The sequence below is a fragment of the Macaca thibetana genome, chromosome 4, assembly GCF_024542745.1.
Source record: "Macaca thibetana thibetana isolate TM-01 chromosome 4, ASM2454274v1, whole genome shotgun sequence".
NCBI lineage: Eukaryota > Metazoa > Chordata > Mammalia > Primates > Cercopithecidae > Macaca > Macaca thibetana.
In genome coordinates, this window is record NC_065581.1 from 27,352,445 (window position 1) to 27,364,788 (window position 12,344).

General features: G+C 42.0%; 1 non-coding gene and 1 pseudogene across 2 annotated transcripts; one reads left to right on the forward strand and one right to left on the reverse strand.

Moving 5' to 3' along the window:
- Window positions 1-1,020: 1,020 nt before the first annotated feature.
- LOC126953512 (probable ribosome biogenesis protein RLP24) lies at window positions 1,021-1,892 on the reverse strand (annotated as a pseudogene). The gene has a single exon (XR_007725242.1). The product of XR_007725242.1 is annotated as a probable ribosome biogenesis protein RLP24 (transcript).
- A 3,978-nt stretch (window positions 1,893-5,870) lies between these two features.
- On the forward strand, window positions 5,871-5,957 carry TRNAR-UCU (transfer RNA arginine (anticodon UCU)). Its single transcript is given in 2 exon segments — window positions 5,871-5,907; window positions 5,922-5,957. It is a non-coding gene; the product is annotated as a tRNA-Arg (tRNA).
- The last annotated feature ends 6,387 nt before the right edge of the window (window positions 5,958-12,344 follow it).

The following is a 12,344-nucleotide window of genomic DNA, read 5'->3' on the forward strand; positions in this document are numbered from 1 at the left end:
GTCTTCTGGGGACGCGAGGAGGCAGCGGCACTCAAAAGGAGTGTGGATTAATGCTCAGTATACCTGTCATGGGGGGCAGTTAAAATACTGAGAGAGGACTGTACAAGGGACCTTAAGCGTTTCTCAAGGACACCCTCTTCATTTATCTTCATTTGAAAATTAATTTGTAAGAGAAACAAGTCAGCACCGCGGTAAATTGGCTGGAAAACATTTCAGCAGCCTGGTGCTGCTGGTAGATTTACCTCCCATCTTCTCATTCCTTAGGTTCCCTGAAGTCTCTCCAAGGAATTGAGGGCTCCATGGGCAGTGTGGTCCGTGGAAGAAACCGAGTTCTGAGAAAGCGATGCCGGCCGGGAGGAGAGAGGGGAATGGGAAGCGAGTGTGCCCCGAAACCTGCGATAAGTAACCTGGGCTTCGAGGCTCTAGGGATGCAAGAACTTTTCCCCTCAGCTCAATCTTCATTTCCGGTTTAAAACTCCTTTCTGCATTGCGTTTTGTTTTGTTTTTTTTTGTTTTGTTTTGTTTTTTTGTTTTTTTGTTTTTACTTTTTAAATGGTTTTATTTTATGTACAAATAATGAACATACATTGTATCCATAAATTCTACTTTCCAAAAACAGGAGCTTTTTAAAAGAAAACCACATAATAACTTTTAAAAGGCACTGGGATTCCTCTGCTTCTAGATCGTTGCTGGGCTAGAAAAATAAAGTTTGTTCTACCAGGAATCACAAGTGAGAACTGAATATTCTCCAAAGTGGAAACTCTAGAGTGTAGTGTCACTCCAGGCAAATATTATTCAGTTCTCATCCCCAACATCCACAACTACCTATCAGAAGGGTTAAACCAGGTCAAAACAGTCCAGCATAATTCAGGCTTCATCAAACAATGTCATTATGCTCTTCTAAGATGCAAACAAACCAAAACAAGAAATACTAAAATAAAAATAATATCTGACACTGCCATACAAATTGTTAGTTCCTTTTTGTATCTCCCCCTTCTATAACATTAACAAAGGGAATACTTTACTGCAAATAATATTTTATTTTATACATCACTAGCCATAAATTTTTGCCATTAGTTACTATACAAATGCTGCCTAGTGCCATTATCCAAATGCCACAACCATTTTACATCCACAATTCACTTCTATAGTTACAAGTAGAATTTTCATGATTTACTTAAGTACATCTATCAGTGAAGATTTAACACTGAGATGCAATCTAACATCTGTAATATCTGATGTTATGTAGATGGCAATGTAGGAAAGATATATTTTAATCGCTTTTCATTTAAGTGACCTTATGTAAAAAATAAAATAATTTAGCAGTTCCAAGTATCCAAAGGGCATTTTCAAATGTACACAAAAGAAATGGTTACAGAAATTTTTAAGGAGCATCTTCCATGTCCATATCCTCTTGTAACTGCTGTACCATTTTCTCTTCCAACTGCTTCCCTTTGCCTGCAAGAGGGGCTGGGATAACATGGATGTTTTGCTTGACTTCTTTGATTTCCTGAACTTTCTGTAGCTCTTTATTTTTCTTCAATCTGTTCATTTAAAATTTAGCTTGGCGTTTCTGTTTGATCTCTTCAACTCTCTTCATTGCATCAATAGTTTTATTCCATAGCTCTCGCTGGCATTTGATAGGTTCATTTCTACATTTTTCAAATTCAAATGAATTATCCACTGTAAGTTATTTACCAGCTGCTTTCCGGAATGCTTTGGTCCACGAGGATTGTGCTTCTTTTTAAAGTTTTTATGACATTTAGATTTGCAAAATCTGAACACCTTGCAATCGTTGCGGACGAACATCATGCCGTATCCAGGCTAGATGGGCCCTGAACAGAAATAACACTTCTCGATATGCATGTTGAACCCGCGTGGGACCCCACCAAACAAACGCCAAACTTGAGAGGAAGTCTGCCTTGCGTTTTTGCAAACAGTTCAGAGTTCGTATTTTGCTTTGTTTTGCGTTGTGCAGGTTTCAGAATTAATTACAGTATTTTCTTTTCTGGATGCGACATAAAGTTGGGAGGTCATCGGGCCAGAGAAGTTCCTCACTGTCTATTGTTAAGTAGCCTATGGGGACGATTGAATGACCTTAAAGTCTTAACCCTAGGATTCGATCTCGCCCTGGAGGCATGGAATCTAACCCTCCAGTGACGGTCGTATTTGTTTCTGTCACGTTGCACCAAGCCATCTTTGGGTCGCGGATCACCTGAGACTTCTTCTCTTCCCTCCACATTTCTCCTCCCGTTTCTCAGACCACAAACGCTCGCCCGTTCCACAATGCCAAACTTGGATTCTCCCGCGCTTGAGCGTCACCTTCAACGACTTCATTCCTTTCTGTCCAGGACGACAAGAAGAAACTTAATTGACCTCCCCTAACGGAGCAAGTACCGCTGGGCCACACTGTCTCAACGAAAGGCGGAAAAGCAAAGAAAATGGTGTTTTTACATCTCAGCCCAAACAGCTGCTAAAAGAAAATTCCCAAGTTAGAAAACCTGGGAGCGTTCTAAAGCCACCTGGACGCAGTAAATTTGTGCCACAAGGTCATCGTTTGCTCTGTGAGCTTGTTGACAAAACACACGAAACTCGTTCTTAAACACAAACGAGAAAGACAGACATGAAAAAGAATGAACAAGAAGGGCTTATCTTTCGAGAGAAAACTCTAGACTGGAGCTAGAGGAAAGGGACTTACGGGACTCGGATATGTATTAAAAATACCATCCAACGTCAAATGTTGGAAGTTCCTCAAATTCCATTCTGTGAAATCAACTGTCCCAAGCATGGAATTGGAGAGGCCAGATTAAATGAGATATGGATTTTGATCCTTGGTCAAACTATTCTTTTTTCCCCCACTTGTACATTTTTAATAACATGAAAGCTATGAAACATGCAAAAACACAAAATGAACTTAGTATCCCTTTTACACCCTAATATTAGTGGAGGCAATGAACACACAACTAAAGCAATAAAATGTCATTGGAAAACAAGAAGGGAAGGGCCCAAGCTTGATCAGAGAAACCCAACAATTGCTAAAATATCAGTGCAGCATTTAGTGAAGTCCCTTCTGCCAGTGGCTCCCGTATGTCCATATCTTGGAATTCTTTTGGCTGGTGCTTCAAGAACAGACCATGGACCTGGCCTCCTAACTTCCCCAAAGGAATTCCTGCAGAAGACTATGGGAAAGGCTTCTTTGTGATCTTCTTTGTTTGGAATGATGGAAAACATGAGAAATGAAAGGCATCCTCTCATCCCCAGAACACCACCATCATAGTGAGGATAATGACTCAATGGAGTTTCTTTTTTTAATTATATTTTTATGTTTTTCTAATAACCTTAACATATACATTTTTTTTCTAAAAACCCTAAAATGGAAGTTTCAAATTTGCATAGCGCTTTATACTTTTTCAAAGCATTTTCACGCTACTTTATTTTATTTTATTTGTTTGAGATGGTGTCTGGCTCTGTCGCCCAGGCTGGAGTGCAGTGGTGCCATCTCTGCTCACTGCAACCTCTGCCTCCCAGGTTCAAGCGATCCTCCTGCCTCAGCCTCCCAAGTAGCTGGAGCTATAGGCGTGCACCACCATGCCCAGCTAATTTTTGTATTTTTAAGTAGAGATAGGGTTTCACCATGTTGGCCAGGCTGGTCTCGAACTCCCGACCTCAAGTGATCTGCTCGCCTCGGCCTCCCAAATTGCTGGGATTACAGGCATGAGCCACAGCGCCCGGCCTTGTGTATGGTATTTTAATCAGGTATTTAATCCTGTTGTCACCTTCTCGGACTTCTCACTCTCCATATCCAGGCTACTTGTCAGTTCACAATGCAATCTAACTATAGATATAGTTTTCAAAAGGAGAAAAATACAAACCCTTTTTTGACAAGTACATAAAGATACAAAAGTAATTGTGGCACTCTTCTTTATTGCTTGTTTATGGATGTCTTTCCCAGATGAAAACACACTGCTGGAGAATAATCTTGCTGGAATAATTCCCCAGTCCTGCTGGGGAATAATCCATTGAACTGTTATTTCTTTGTACACAGAAACAGAATATTCCTTAGTAATAGCATGACCCTCACACCAGAAAATTATTTGCTAAATATTTCCCACTGTCTTCCAGCTTGATCTGTCAATTTTTCCCAGACATAAAGTATCTGGGCTGGTACAATAAAACACAGTAAACTAAAAAAGATGTTCCCCAGATGTAGAAGATGACAGCTGTCCTCAGGAGTCTGTCACGGGGCCAGCTGGGGGCATTCGTATTTCCCAAGACCCTTTTCCAGCTGCATCTCACCATAGCTTTTATATGACCAGATAGCTGCATAAATCGCTAAAAAGATAGCCATGGAGAAGTCGTGGTGACTCCATGCTATGTGGTCATGTGATGGTTTTCAAGGCCTGCTCATAGAAAATGGGGTGGGATGATCCACTTCCGGTGTTTTCACTCAGATGAAGGACTTCACACTTCTTCAGTGTAGGACTCATTCTCTCCTCCAGTGTGACAGACACACCACTGAGTCCTCAGCTTTAGGAGAAACAATTTGTAGAAATCCTGCTCATACCAGTTCTGTCTTGCAAAGAGTTACTGGCCCCAAATGCTTATTTAGGGAGGTAACTGGGAGAAAAGCTTATTCCATGACGGGTTTAGAAAACTCTGGGTAAATACTCTGTAGTCATGTAAACTTACAAGTGAGAATGAGTAGAAAACGACCAGAGACAATAACAGCAAAATCCCAACTCTGCATTTCTTTTTTCTTTTCTTTTTTTTTCTTTTTTTTTTTTTTTGAGACATAGTCTTGCTCTGTCACCTAGGCTGGAGTGCAGTGGTGCAGTCTTGGCTCACTGCAACCTCTGCCTCCCTGGTTCAAGCGAATCTCCTGTCTCAGCCTCCCGAGTAGCTGGATCTACAGGGGCGCACCACCATGCCTGGCTAACTTTTGTATTTTCAGTAAAGATGGGGTTTCACCATGTTGGCCAGGCTGGTGTCAAACTCCTGACCTCGTGATCCTCCCGCCTCGGCCTCCCAAAGTGCTGGGATTACAGGCGTGAGCCACCGTGCCCGGCTCCAGCTTTGTATTTCTTAAAATTATCTTCGGCGTTTAGGACATCCTGTCACTCTCAGGATCGCCTCTCCACTTAGGTTTCTCTGCCCTTCCGGTGCCTGCAGAGTGCACTTGTATGTTCACGGGTTGCAGCTAGTAGTGCTTCTGATCTTCAGGGAATAGGATCTTTCACTGGACCCCGGAAGAGCCATTTTGGCCCTTCTGTCCTCTGAGGCGCAGATCTTTCTGGGGTGCCTCCACCCTCTCTTAACCGCCTTCCAATAGCTTGATCCAGGAGACCATGTAGGGCATCTGCGGTTCCCAGGGGACCGTGCAGGGCAAGTCCACATCCTCAGAGCAAGCCACCTGCACCTCCCATGTTGCGGGCTTCAGGCTATAGGGTTTACTGGTTTATTATAAAGGATATCGCAAAGGATTCAAATGAAGAGGCACGCAGGGCAAGGTATGGGAGAAGGGGCGCCGAGCTTCCAAGCACTCCCTGGGTCTGCCACCCTCCAGAAACCTCCACGTGTTCAGCTGTCCGGAAGCTCTCCAATTATTCTTGAGACGGAGTCTCGCTTTTTTTTTTTTTTTTTTTTGAGACGTAGTCTAGCTAAATTATTCGTTATCTCATGGCACAAGTGAAAATAGTTGTTGAAAGGCTTAGTAACTCCTCCGTGTCAGGGATTGTGTGTACCCCTTGTGTTGTCTCATTTTTGTGTTTATTGAACTCTCACGGTGACTGGAGCAGAATGTTTTCAGGAAACGTATTACTTGAGTAGTCAAATTAGTTAGTAACCTTAGGGCGAAAGGTGGCGCGCAAGCAGGCTCTGTGGCGCAATGGATAGCGCATTGGACTTCTAGCCTGACTCGAGAGATTCAAAGGTTGCGGGTTCGAGTCCCGCCAGAGTCGGATCTTGCGTTTTGTGATTTGAGTGGATACTTGCGCAAGTAATTTCTCCTCATATTAATTAATTGGACGTTTTCTCCAATCAGCGAATCCCATTTTCCTGTAATTCATTTTCTGCTTTTAGTGTTAACATCTGAGGAGCTTCTTCAGAAACATTGCCATGTATAGACGTCTACAGTCGCTAGATGACCAAATCAAAGGGAAAATAAAACAAGTTGGATATTAAAATGAATACTAGTAACTGTTTCTTCCTTATGAAAAACAACTTTCTGGGGCAGATAAACTTATTGTTTTCCCAGCCTCTGCTTGAGAATTACTGGCAGATGTTCTAAACTGTGCCTGTAAGAATTCTGTCCATTTGGAAACATGCCAGTTTTCTAGCTGGTGAAAACTCAAGCCTCAAGTCTGCTCTTCATCTCATCGTCAACCTCAATAAGTGATCGTTGGTAGTGCAAATATTTCAGCTCTAAGAAATTAATTAAAATTAAATTCGCTTTTAAATGAAATATTATGGATGAGGATGTCTAGCACTGATTTTGATCCAAAACAAAGATCGGTAAAAGTCCTCCCCCCACTCAATTGTACAAATAGAGCTGGAAAATGTCTCCTTTTCATCCTAGAACACTACTTTCTTAATTCCCTCCATTGGTGCCTAGTTTCAAGTATCCTGTGTGTCTTCCCAGAAATTCTATATGTATGTTAACATTAATAATATGTAATATATTTCTGGGAAGATGCATATATATGCATATATGTATACACACATTATATATATACATATAGATGTATATCTCCACTCATCTTTGTAGTGATATCATTTAATATATGTAGTGTTATATAATTCTTTATATAAATTACATAATATTCCACAGCATGGATTGTACCATTATATTACAAACACGTCACACCTTAAATCCAGATTGCCTGCCATCAGGCGGTCTGGCCCACTCTCACTGAAGGTCTGGGAAAAGGCTCTTCTGTTTGTGGAGGGTGAGAAATAGAGGGAAGATACCTTCTTGTCGACTACAGACCTGCTGTATTTCCAGTAATGCCTGTGCCTGGCATGCTTCCATGTGAAATAAAGAGAGAATTGATCAACCTCTGCCTTTGCTTGCTTAGCAAAATAAATCCCTCAATAAAGCCCTTTTTAAAAACCATGCCTAGCCGGGCGCGGTGGCTCACGCCTGTAATCCCAGCATTTTGAGAGGCCAAGGCGGGTGGATGACGAGGTCAGGAGATCGAGCCCATCCTGGCTAACACGGTGAAACCCTGTCTCTACTAAAAATACAAAAAGTGGCGGGCGCCTGTAGTCCCAGCTACTCGAGAGGCTGAGGCAGGAGAATGGCATGAATCTGGGAGGCGGAGCTTGCATTGAGCCGAGATCGCGCCACTACACTTCAGCCTGGACGACAGAGCGAGACTCCATCTCAAAATAAATAAATAAATAAATAAAAATAAACATGCCATTTGACATGGTGAATTTTCCCCTTACTTTGCACAACAATTTGGCAATGACCTACCCTTTCACTAAGATCAGTTAATGTCATGATTGACCATATGTAGAATATTTATTATCCAGTACATACTCCTTTTCTTATGACATAAATTACCTCTAGTCAGGTCAGGCAATGAAACAGGGTGTGATAGATTCACAGCTTCTTACCCCTATTTATTCCTGTATACATTTCTCAGTAAATGATACTCCCTTACTCTAGCTGCAATGCCACCTTTATCATGTATTAAATTTACACATATGTGCAGATGATTTCTGAGCTCTCTATTATATGACATTTTGTTTATCCTTGCACCAACAATGCATGCTCTGAATGTATTAAGACTTCTAGTAAGACATGATACTTAGTGTGGTAAATGCCACTATCTTTTCCTTCTTCAAAATTCTCTTGACTGATGTAATCACCAGGTTCACATTTTCTGTTTCTCGTCTCTCAAGTGTTACAAGCTGGCATTGCCTGTTTCCAAAATACTGTTATCTAAGACTGTATTAGATATTTTTTCTATTTTTCTAGTTTTTTATAGCCAGAGGACAATTCTCCTAGCAATTCATTTTTCATGAGTGGAAGCAGAATTTTCATTTTCAAAAAATGCACCACGGGCCGGGTGAGGTGGCTCACGCTTGTAATCCCAGCACTTTGGGAGGCTGAGGCTATTGGATTGCTTGAGCTCAGGAGACCTGCTTGGGCACCATGGTGAAACAATGTCTCCACTAAAAATACAAAAATTAGTTGGTCGTGATGGCACATGCTTATAATCCCAGGTACTTGGGAGGCATAAGAATTGCTTGAATCTGGGAGGCAGAGGTTGCAGTGAGCCGAGATTGTGCCACTGCACCACTCGAGACTAGGCAACAAAGCAAGATTGTTTAAAAGAAAAAAAGAAGCACCACAGAGATCATCAATTATTTTGAATATCTCATAGTATTTTGTTAATTTTTTTGATTACTTAATCTAAGACCATCTTAATCAATTGATTAATTTCTTTTTATCTACATAGCCGATTCCCTATGTCATTCTTTTTCATAGGAAACTAGTCTAATGAATTAAATGTTTACAATTTATGACAATGTTTTCTAGAAGAGTATGTAATGATATTTGGTACATGTCTTTTTATATTCTATAAATTATATTTTACGTACATATCATTCAATTTCTGACTTTTTCCACAATGATTACTTTATTTATATAATATTTAAATGCCAAAATCAGTACCTCATAGTATGTATCTGTGATTGTTAATTTTATGAGACACCTTGCATGAACCACAGGGTACCCAGATTAAGCATTATTTCTGGGTATGTCTGTGAGGCCATTCCTGGATGAGATTAGCACTTTTCCCTCATCCTCTCTCAGATCTCTGCCAGTTTGGCCTAAATTATCTAAATTAATTAATTGTCTAAATCAATTAATCAATAATATCAGTTATGCATATTATTTATGAAATTACAAGTCTGTAAATCCAGTAAGAAAAACAAATGTTAATTTTGTTGGCATCTACCTAGGGTGACTTGAGAAATCAGGGGACAGTGCAGCTTATATATTTCCCAGCAAACCTTCTAGTAATACTGTACATTTTGAACTACTACAAGGATACTAGAGGAACTTCTAGTGGGACATACAGAATGCATTAGTTTTTATTTTTAATGTTGGGAATACTTACAAAGATGTTATAAGGTAGGAAAAAACCCTCAGGAATAGTTCTCCAAGACAAGCAATAGTAGGGATATCGCCCCTGTATAAGAAAAGGCATGAGGATAGTTTAATTACTTGAACCTAGAAGTATAGAGTCTCGAGGGCTGCCTTAAAAGGAAATGTGACCTCCAGTGCAGGAGTGTGCCCATCGGTTACCAATAAATACCAGTTTACAGTGACTCTCGGAAAGGTTGTTACTGTGCTTTGTTAACGACTACTAAGGCAAGTCTTACCCAGAATATGCAGGATAATGTGAACAACAATTGATTTTTCTGGTCGGGTTACATTTATCTCTTGTCAGAATTTTAATGCGAAAAAGAAGAACAAAGTTTTACATTCTTAAAATGTGATTTCTTTCCGTTGTTGATTGCATTACACGCTGCATTCCATACACGGCCATTAGAGGGCAAAGGTCTTATAGGTGGAGTTAGTAGAGTGGTTCTATTCAAGCAAGGAAAGTCTGCCCTTGTCTAGAATGATGTCATCACATTGATTAGAGTCAAGAGGGGACATCAGTCATATGGGCCTGTTGGCGTTGTGAGGCAACGGTCTCAAGAGTCCTCGAGAGAGAGAGGTGTTGCCCCTCCCTGAGGACAACCGGACACTAGGTGTGGAGCCAGCCGCGAGGATGGGCGACGGCTGTGGGGCCAGCAGCGGAAGTAGGGATAGAGCACACGGTAAAAGACTCCTGCTACTGTTCCCCCTTTGTTGTCTGGTGCAGACCCGAGGTGGCCTCGAGGTGACACCGGTGGTGAGAGCCGCCGCATGAATCCACACTGTGGATGAAGGTTAAGAATTGGCGGTGGCCCATCGGTAGCCAGAGACCCAAATCGTGTCTGATTTGAGTGAAGATCACCCCAGATCAGTGCGTCAGTTCCGTTTTGACGGCCGAATTTCTCACGATCCCATGTAAGAAATGCCACACCCGTCAACAGGAGCGACCCACGCGCTGGGCCTCTTTCTCGGATCGGGTCGCCACCCCCATGCCAGGGCTGTGCTAAAGACTAGAGTCTCAAACTTGGAATTTAGAGGAAAGTGTTCCAAAACGCTGCGCTCGCTGCGGCGAGGGGCAAGAGCAGAAGCCCGGCTAGCCCCGGTCCAAGGACAGTAGCTGGGAGGGGCGTGGCAGCCGCTTAGTTTGAAATCTTTCAGATACCCCAGCGGAATATCATAAAGAGCACAAACAACTTTTACATAGGAACAAAATAGAGAATATACAACACCTTAAACGCCTGATAATTTCACCATGCATGCCTAGGAAACCAAATAGCAGTCAAATCGAGTTATTTCCCAGAGAAGAGGAAACGCAGAGGAATCTGATAGGGAGCAGGCTTCAGAAGTATTGAGCTGCCTCTCTCTGCTATAAGGAGAGAACCAATCCTGAGCTGAAATTTCTGCAAATAGAACTGAGATGATACCAGACAATGTCACGGCTGAAGGAGGGTAGGAAAGTTTAGAAAGTGCTTGTGTAACCGGGCGCAGTGGCTCACACCTGTAATCCCAGCACTTTGGGAGGCCGAGGCGGGTGGATCACCTGAGGTCAGGAGTTCGAGACCACCCTAGCTAACATGGTGAAACCCCGTTTCTACTAAAAACACAAAAATTAGCTGGGCGTGGTGGTACGCACCTGTAATCCCAGCTATTTGGGAGCCCGAGGCAGGGGAATTGCTTGAACCCAGGAGGCGGAGGTTGCAGTGAACCAAGATCATGCCACTGCACTCCAGTCTGGTCAACAGAGCCAGACTCCACTCTATCTAAAAAAAAATAAAATAAATAAAAAAAAAAAAAAAAAAAAAAAAAAAAAAAAAAAAAAAAGCTTGTGTTTGAATTGGTGCTTCGTCTTGAAACATCAAGGCAATACCATTCATTACTTTTGTCCATGAAAAGAAGTCTAAGTATTTCAGAGCTATGGGCAAAAACCCTCCAGACCTGGGCTAGGTTTTGAAAGCCAAGAGAAGCATGATTGCAGAGGTGCCAACCTCAGGCTTTTATTGAAACAACACAATAGAGAATCTTTGACATCTGAAGTCTACAAAGTTACCCTGCCTTCTCTGCTCTCACAGGGGCCTATGCTACTAGTTCAGGAAAATCTGTCTCACTTATATCTGAAGAGAAAATGAAGTATGCTGGGCCAGGCACGGTGGCTCACACCTGTAATCTCAACTCTGGGAGGTTGAGGCCAGAGGATCACCTGAGGTCAGGAGTTCAAGACCAGCCTGGCCAACATGGTGAAACCTGATTTCTACTAAAAACACAAAAATTAGCCAGGTGTGGTGGTGCACATCTGTAATCCCAGCTACTGGGAGGCTGAGGCAAGAGAATCACTTGAACCCAGGAGGTGGGGGTGGCCGTGAGCCAAGATGGCACCATTGCACTCCAGCATGGGTGACAGAGTGAGACTGCATCACACACACACAAAATAAGTATGCTGGTATCCACAGATAGCTGCAATAAAAATAAATATAAAACTTGCAATCTAATCTTTCTATATACAAGTTTGCCCAAAAATATGGCTACAAAGAAGAATATAAAATAACATAATTCATGATTAATTTATTAAAAATATTATAAGGAGGTATGAAAGGAAAATAAATACCAGGATCCCAAAAATCACAAAACCGAGGGAAAAGTCAAGCTGGGAACTATGTCAAGCAAACCTGCCTCCCATTTTATTCCTGAATAAGATAGGTATGAAAATAAGAAGTTACATACCTCCCTCACAATTTGCCCACAAGGAAATTCCTTGTGGACAAAGAACAGAGAGAACTCAAAGTCATCCCTCTGAGGCTCACCTGAGACACATGTGTATCAGATTGCTTCCTCTGCCCTATTGTTTACGTAAAAATGCAGATTCAAGGAGCCAGACTAAATTGTGTTTTCAGTGGAAGGCTTATCAAGGTCTCAAAAGAATGCAACCTTTGTCTCTTATGGACTTCTAACCTTGAAGCCCCTACTTTGAGTTGTCCTGCCTTATCACACCGAACCAATGTACATCTTACACATACTGATTGATGATGGCTCATTGTCAGAGGCACTGGAACAACGGCGACTCCACCTTGAAGGGGCTGGGTGAAATAAGGCTGAGACCTACTGGGCTGCATTTCCAGGAGGTTCAGGCATTCTTAGTCACAGGATGAGAGAGGAGGTCATGACACGGTACAGGTCACAAAGACCTCACTGATAA